At 47.1% G+C, this 8,607-nt stretch overlaps 1 long non-coding RNA gene and 1 other non-coding gene across 2 annotated transcripts; both read right to left on the bottom strand.

Moving 5' to 3' along the window:
• Nucleotides 1-4,704: 4,704 nt before the first annotated feature.
• Nucleotides 4,705-8,169, bottom strand: LOC121476026. Its single transcript, XR_005983866.1, has 2 exons — nucleotides 8,009-8,169; nucleotides 4,705-5,117 (listed from the first exon to the last, which is right to left on the bottom strand). It is a non-coding gene; the product is annotated as an uncharacterized LOC121476026 (long non-coding RNA).
• Nucleotides 5,151-5,285, bottom strand: LOC121476685. The gene has a single exon (XR_005983981.1). It is a non-coding gene; the product is annotated as a small nucleolar RNA SNORA1 (small nucleolar RNA).
• Nucleotides 8,170-8,607: the final 438 nt, after the last annotated feature.

Here is an 8,607-nt window from a genome sequence, read left to right as displayed (position 1 = left end):
CGTGGGGACAGAGAGAGTAAAGGTCCTGGGATCGGGAGTGGCAACAGGACGTCGGGGTTGAAGTGCTTTAGAAGCAGTAGTTCAGATCTTGGCCTTGTTACTCACTGAGCCACATGACCTTCAGCGTGTCAGTTGACCTTTCCGAGCCTCACTTTCTTTACTTGAAAGGTGGAGGGGAAAACAGACACTTCCTTGCAGGATAGTAATAAAGATTAGATGCAGCAATGTGTGCCGTGTATTCATGAGGGGACCTGCACTCCAGAATAGCTAACAGTCGGCCCTCACTTGTTCCTCTGCTCCCAGATGAGCTGCTTCAAGTCGGGTCCAGCTTTTCCCCAGTTCTCCCAGGAATGGTGGCTGTGGGTGTCTCTAGGCCCCTGGTGGACGACACCTCGGGGGTGAGTGGCTCTGTGAGAAGTCCTCTGTGTTGTCTCACTGAAGTGGAAAGTTCTGTAAAACCCAGAGGCACCGCACGCCAAACCAGCCCACTACACTCCTGGCATGGGGACCAAATAGTGACTTTGAAAATGTGTCTTTTCCTGGATAAAACCTCTAATTGGACAATTGTAGGTCTTCTGGCTTTATGTAGACTTTATGACTTCGAAAGCTCTTAAGCTGGGGTGAGAGAAAATTTATGAATGGGATTTCTTTATTTCTGTAGCACTCTGACTCATGCTGTTGATTCAGTGGCGGGGCTGGGCTTCCATTACTCGCTCCTTCCTCTCTGCCAGGTGGTCCTTCCTTTGCCTGCTCCCTCAGTGAGCCACAGCCAGTGGGTCCGGAGACCCAGGAACGGGTTTCTGGCTGCTTAAAAAATTGTCCTGGCTCCAGACTGATTTCCCAGGCAAAGGAATATGGTGCTTGGGAATTTCTCAGGGAAGCTTTACAGTTCACTCTTAAATTTTGAAAGCTTGTTTTTCTCAAGCTGCTTAAGCCCCTTGCATAGAAAACACTCATAGTCTGCGTCAAAAGCTGATTCCTGGCTGAGGGACGTTTCCTTGGGTGCCCGCATCCAAGAGCTCTTTTGAAGGTAGTCAATGGAGCTATAAAAATATGTCTCAGTTGGTGTAGCAGTGAGACTGACTTCACTTAACAGTTGTGTTGGTTAGGGTAACATAAGTTTCTATAACAAAAAGATTCCAAAATATATAAAGGCTCAAATGCAATAGAAATTGATTTCTTGTTCACATCATAGTCCAAGACTGATATATCTGGTCACAGTGGGTGGCTTTCATCCACCCAGTGATTTAGGAATCCTGGCTCCTTTTACCTTATGGCCTCACCATCCTCTCTAGAGCCTTGAAGTAATCTGCATCTAGCCAATGGAAGGTGAAAATGAACTCGGGACAGGATCACCCCCTTCATATAAACCTCAGCCGAAAAGTGACTCTTGTCACATCTTATGTTCCATCAGTGAAGGACGTGGCTACACCTAGATGCCAAGGGGGCCGGAGCCTGATGTTGCCTTGCTGGGAAACCCCTTCACATGGACAAATATGTGCAATGGAACAGAGTACATGAATTTTAGTGGACACTGAGCAATGTTTGCTATAGAAAGGAAATGTATCAAAATTGAGGCCATAAAAGATCAAATATAGATAGGATGCCATTGGGTCTAGCCCCTGGCCAACAGGGAAGACCATAACTATCTTTGTGAATCCCCATCCCTTAGAGCAGTGCCAAGCAGGTCGTAGGTGCTCAGTAAATGTCTGTGAAAGGAATAAGTGAGTAGATGAATGTCCTACCAATTCTATTCCTTTGTTACCTAGTTTGGGCCATCTAATAGAAAGGTCAGATTCCTGGTCAACTGGATACATTGAGGGTGTACCTATTGGGCCTGGAGTGTAAGGGTTGGCCAAATATTGCCCCCCAAAGAACCCAGACACTTACAGTTACTTATTCAATACTCTATAACGTACTTTTACTAAGGAGAGTAAAAATCATATACATTTGGGACTATCCTACAAGATCTAGTGTATGGATGGTCTACCCAAGGATCCACGGGATTTCTGATTAGAAGATCCCTTCAAGGACATCTAGACCTATAACTGCAGATATGACCCAACTCACAAGCTAATGCACTTGGCAGTGGCTGCCTGACATCAGATTCTGCAGGAAAATATGCTGGGATTGACTAGTGATGTGTACTACAGGCAAGGGGAAGGCCAATGGAAAGCTAAATTTTTTAGAAGTCCTATCAAGCCTAAGATCTCCATAATTTATATATAGGGGTGACGCTCAAGAGGAGAAATGGTGGGCAGCTGCCTTTGGAGATTTCCATCTGGAAGCCTGGATGAGGAGGTAATTTGAGCCAGGAACTAAATAGATGATAACAGAGATCAGAAGAAGGTATGCTGGAAAGTCCTCTTGGAAATTTAGGGGAGCCAAGGGTGAGGGACTGGTCTATGGTGGCTACTTCTGAGAGAGAAAAGTGGAGGCAGAGCACAGGGTGAGGCATAGTTTGGATTTTGCAGCTGACAAGCTCCCTACTGAGCTTGATCAACCTTAGGGGAGCTGTTACGGCCCAAACTGTATCCCTCAAATTCATATGTTGAAGTCCTAGCATCCAGTACCTTAGAACATGACTGTGTTCTGAGATAGGGTCTTTGAAGAGGTAATTAAGTTAAAATGAGGTCATTGGAGTGGAGTCTAGTCTAATATGACTAGTGTCCTTACAAGAAGAGGAGATTAGGACGCAGATAAAGGAACAGAGGGAAGACCACGTGAAGACGCAAGGAGTAGACGGCCATCTACAAGCCAAGGAAAGACGCCTCAGAAGAAACTAACTCTATTGACACCTCAGTATTAGATTTCCAGCCTCCAGAATTGTGAGAAAAGAAGCTTCTGTTGTCCAAGCCACCAAGTCTGTGGTACTTTGTTATGGCAGCCTAGCAAGCTAACACAAGGGGGAAATGAAGTCTGCTGTTCTTGCCTGTCTTTCTCGCTAGGGCATGTACCACAAGGGAGTTGCGTGAACTCAATGGGCAATGGGCAAATGGCTGGAGTTTAAAGCCCTGCAGGCATCCCATGGTGACCAAGACACAAAGTCACCACAGCTCACCACCAACGGGTCCCTCCTCGATCCCTCCCTGTACTGCCTGCTGGGGGGGGGATCCAGAAACACAAGGGTTATGACCGCAACCCAGGTGAGCTCAGTCTGGAGGGAGAAAGAGAAGCCCTGTGTTCCCCAGATCCTAAGACGGCACTGATTCCAAAATATATTATCAATTCAACCATGGTGTTCAGGAGGCAATAAACACCCCCAAATTAGTGAGAAGCATGGATTGTCAGAGCCATCCTGATTTTAGTAAAGTAAAAATGAGATCACCTGCATGTCTTTGAATCAAGGACGTGGAGTCAGTCCATGGTTAGAATACCAGGTGACGTGTGCTGTTACAGGGAGGGCATTGGGGGGTTGTGATTGTTTCCGCCTTGGCGGGAGGTCAGGACCCTAGAGAGGGGACATCTGAGAAGGAGTACGCCAGGCCAACAAGTCAGGGAGGGTATTCTCAGCAGAGGGAACAGCACCGGCAAAGGGGCAGGGTATAGACTTAACTGCAATGGCTACAGTGTGTGTAGAAGAGCAAGCAGAGGTGAGGATGGACAGACAAAGCAGCTTGTGAAGTGCCTGGAAGGCCGTGCCCGAAGCCTACTTCACTTAGAGCAGAGGGTGAAAAATGAAGCCACAGGCCAAGAGGGAGACAGCCCCAGCCCCGTTCCCTGAAGCAGACCAGCAATCGCAGCTCCTCTCCGTCAGCCGCTCCCAGAATGGGAGCACAGATGCATGGCAACCAGGAGATGGTCTATTTAAAGCCACTTGTGAGTTAGTTCTAGAAGGCGCCCTGAGGATGAAGAGGGAGACAGAGAAGGAGCATGTCAGGGGGAAGAATCTCTGAGTGGGAATGGCTCTGCCCCTGCTGAGCACACTGTGGGGTTTGGGACAAGTTCCTGCCTCTGTCTGGACCCCACGTTCCTCATACCGGGTAGAGGAAAACCGTGAGGGTGCAGGAGCCAGTTGCATGGGTTCAGAGCTGGGCTCCATTGCTTATGATTTGTGTCCTTTGGTCAAATCCCATACCCTCCAGGCTAAGTCTTCTCCTATGTAGAATGCGGTAATAATGGTACCTACCGTTTAGAGTTGCTGTGAGGGTTATAGGTAAGGCATGCGAAGCACTTTTAATGGCATCTGGCACACGTGACATGCCCCAAATCCACTATTGCCAGAGATGGTGGTGATGGTAATGATGGTGGTGGTGGTTGTGCAGGACTAACTTAGTGGGGTTTGAACCTTAAACCACGGAACCTTTCTTTCAACCTATTTGGACGTCAATGTGCAAGAAAGGTTAGACTGAGCTGTTTGGGTTGAGGCAGGAGACCCTGAGCCCAGGCCCTCAGCATCCCCTTGCCCAGAGCTCCCAGCCCACCTGGAACCCTGAGACTCCAGAAAACCAAGGTCGAAAGCAGTTGTCCCGGGGGATCTTTGAGGTCCCTCTCAGCTGCTCCTTTTTAATTTAATTCTTCCTTCTGTAGCTTGAGCGTGCATCGGGAAAAGCTATCCATACAGCTCAAAATTATTTTCCAAAAGCATCAGCTGAGCCGGGCCCCAGGAATAGTCCAGTAAAGGCAGAGCAAAGTGGACATTCGGACAACAATCCTGCCTGCAAACACCCACTGACAACCAGGTACCAGCTCCACTCCATTGAGTTATTTTTTAACTCAGTACATTTTTATTTAAAAATTATTCTTATTCATACATGTTATGATTCATCTCATTACTCATCAAAGTCACCTAAGCTCCTGCAAAGGCTGAGTCGACTTGTCTTCAAGGTAGGCCTTTCCGAAAGAGCTCGTGCTTCCCCCGACATTGTCAGGCAGCCCTGTCACGGTTCTCTTAGCTGAGCTTCTTTTCTCTCCACTTGAATGTGGACATAGTGACGACAACTTCATCAGTTTCCCACCTAGAGTCTTTGAACTCCAGTTTCTTCAAATGTCTCACCTTAGAGCCCTGGAAGCCGGATTGCAGGAAGTATCGCTATTTTGGCTAATGATCTAAAATGCATCGTTCCTCACACGTTTCTAATATGGAGGTCATGTTACTTCCAAATTTCACTCACAACCTGAGCAAAAACAAACAAACAAACAAACAAACAAAAAATTACAGGTCTCATCGTCCCCCTTGCAGTACGTTTCCTGAGCTGGAAACATGGTCTGTGGTCTCAGTTTAGCCACATTAGGAATTCCAGGACACGCAACCAGCAGTGCCCATTCTCGTGGAAAATGAGGCTTCACCTCCACATTTTAACAGATAAGTTATGCAGATGTGACTGTTTTCCCTGGTCACAGTTTGGATAGTTTCCCGTCCCTTTGCCTCTAGACCTCTGGCACTGAGGCGGCCCAGTGCGTGGTGCACCACGGTTGTCTCTTCTCCGTTAAGGGACTGCGTTTTGTTCTTTGACTGCCAATCCCTAGCGCAGGCTCTGCGTTTAGCAGGTGCCTGATAAATCAACGGTGGATCACTTGAATGGAATTGAATCTGGACACCGCTAGGCAGTCAACTCCAAGCGGGGCTCAACGACGACACAGACAGTCTCGGATCCTGACCACACAGAAGTTATTGCCAGAGAAGAAAGATAAATGAGCCCAAGTGGGATACGGTTCCTAACTTACGGTTAAGAAATGAAATTCCCAAGCCCAGGGTAACTGTCGTGGGGCCCCAGGACACACAAGAGGCAGAGGTTGTCATCAGGATCTCCTGGGGCCGGGCCTCGGAGGGACCTGGGAAAACTTTATCTTAAGGTCCTTAAATAGATCTCAAGGACCCCCTTGCTTCCTGGGAGCCCAGAACCCCTTGTGTAGCTCGGCCTGACTGTTTAACACAACCAGAAGCCTGGCCCCGTGTTGTGTACATTGTTTTAACTGCACATTAAACGCTTCTTTCTTGGGACGCCTGAATGGTTCAGCGGTTGAGCACCTGCCTTCGGCCCAGGGCGTGATCCTGGGATCTGGGATCGAGTCCCACATGGGGCTCCCTGCATGGAGCCTGCTTCTCCCTCTGCCTGTGTCTCTGCCTCTTTCTCTCTCTCTCTCTCTGTGTCTCTCATGAATAGATAAATAAAATCTTTAAAAATAATAAAATAAAATAAATGCCTCTTCAACGTCCACAGCAGACTTTGGAGCTTACAGCGAACCAAAGCTGGGAAAACAAGCCCAGTCCCCAGCCTATCATTCAGAGCCCATTTTCGCTGACTCCTCCCTGCGTTTCCTTAATCTGCATCTGATGCTGGTCACATGCCAGCTGCCTTAGCTACCTTGGGCTCGTTGCTCTTCTCCAAGCACTCCCACGCCTTAACGATCGGGTTCTTTCTGCCTGACATGACTGTTCCTGCACCACCACTCCTACTGAGCTCCTACTCATTTTTCAAAACAATCCCATATGCCGCCTCCTCCAGGTAGCCTTCCTAGATCTCTTCTTGGATTTTTCCTCTCTCCTTCGTCTCCTATCCTCCCACAGAACTCACACAGACTGTATGACATTCTGCTTGGGTTTGAGTTATATCTCTTACTTCAGTCCTGTGTTGTAAGCTTGACTAGAGCAAAGATTTTTACCTTACTGGCCTTTGGACCCATATGTATATGGGAAGTCTGTGGATTTCAGCTTTAGTTTCTGGGTCTTTCTGGGTATGTGAACTTGAACAAGTTTTCTAAATATTTTTTTATTTATTATTTATGATAGACATAGAGAGAGAGAGAGAGGCAGAGACACAGGCAGAGGGAGAAGCAGGCTCCATGCAGGGAGCCTGATGTGGGACTCGATCCCGGGTCTCCAGGATCACATCCTGGGCTGAAGGCGGCGCTAAACCACTGAGCCACTGGGGCTGCCTGAGAAAGCTAATATTGATCAAGTACTCACTTAGGCACTGATCTAAATTCTTTACTACTCACTTAAAACATAGATTTGCAGGGCACTCGGGTGGCTCAGTTGGTTGGGCGCCTGCCTTCGGCTCGAGTCACAATATGGGGGTCCTGAGATTGAGCCCCGCGTCAGGCTCTCTGCTTGGCAGGGAGTCTGTTTCTCCCTCTGCCACTCCCCTGCCCCTGCTTGTGCCCTTTCTCACTCTCTCTCTTTCTCTCAGATAAACAAAATCTATTTTTTAAAAAACATTAAAAAAAAACCATAGATTTGCAGGACATGGCAAAATCATGCAGAGACATCCCTCATCCCTTCAGCAGTTTTCTGCGATGGTTACATCTTACCTTTGTAGCTCAGTATCAAAACTAGGAAACTGACAGTGTGATGATGACGTGTGCGTGTAGTTATGTGTGGTTTCCTCCCTTGTGTAGACTCGTGTCACCACCACCACGATCAAGATGCAGATCTATTTTATCTTGATAAAGACCTCCCGTAGGCTACCCCTTGATAGAAATACTCAGCCGTCTCCCCTCTACCATCCTTAATGCCTGGCAACCATTAGTAGATTCTCCATCCTAGACTTTTCTCATTTCCACAGTGTTATGTGACCTTGTAAGATTGGACTTTTCCCACTCAGCATCATCTAGCCAAGTTGTTGTGTGTAGATCAATGGTTCGTTCTTGGGTTGTCACTGAGTAATATTCCGTGGTATATGGACGTACCACAGTTCAACCACTGAAAGACATCTGGGTTGTTTCCAGTGTGGGGCTATTACAAATAAAGCTGCTATGAACATTCATATCTAGGTGTTACTTGAACATAAGTCTTCATTTCTCAAGGATAAATGCCCGGGAGTACAGTTCTTGGGTTTTTTGGTGAGTGTATGTTTAGTTTTTGAGAAACAGTCAACTGGTTCCCAGAGTGGCTGTGCCATTTTACATTTCTACCAGGAGTGTGTGAGTGATTGAGTTTCCTCACATCTTCACCAGCATTTGGTGTTATCACTATTTTTTTTTTTTTAATTTCAGCTGGTTCTACTAGTAGCATCTCGCCATGGTCTTATTTTGCATTTCCCCAATAGCTAGTGATGTTGCATACCTTTTTGTGTGCTTGTTTTCCACTATACTTCCTCTTTGGTAAAATCCGCTTTGTCTTTGATGTCATTTGCTCACATTCTAATTGAATTGTTTGGTTCTTTTAGTGCAGAATTTTAGAAGTCCTTATATGTACTCGATAGGAGTCCTCTGCTACAGATGTGGTTTGCACAATCTGCTCAGGTAGACCTCATAACATTCTCATGAAGAGGTTACTAAGGTTATTTCAATTTACTAGAAGAGGCAGTTGAGGCACTGAGAGGTTAGCACGATGCCCAGCACACAGCAGATGTCTAGCAAATAATCATGGGGAGCTTTACGCAGGTGGAGCCACACCGAAGGCACATACACTCCTGGTACTTTGGTGGAAGTGGTGGGGCTGCTGGAGATAAGGATAAGAAGATGCAAGTTGAAGCCAGCAGTGAGTGGAGGCCCATCAGCCCATCAGCCCCACGGATCAGGCTGAAACATTGAGGTATGAGCATTAGAGCAGGCTTCTCTCTGTCTGGAAATCCCAGTAAACCTGCTAAGATTTTTCTTTTCATCTGCACCCTACCTCTCTCCTGAACTGCAGGTTTAATGGACAGCTGGCCAGTTTCCACC

Source organism: Vulpes lagopus, chromosome 15, assembly GCF_018345385.1.
Source record: "Vulpes lagopus strain Blue_001 chromosome 15, ASM1834538v1, whole genome shotgun sequence".
Lineage (NCBI taxonomy): Eukaryota > Metazoa > Chordata > Mammalia > Carnivora > Canidae > Vulpes > Vulpes lagopus.
The sequence above is the reverse complement of the archived record's forward strand: the minus strand, read 5'-3'. Positions and strand labels throughout refer to the sequence as shown.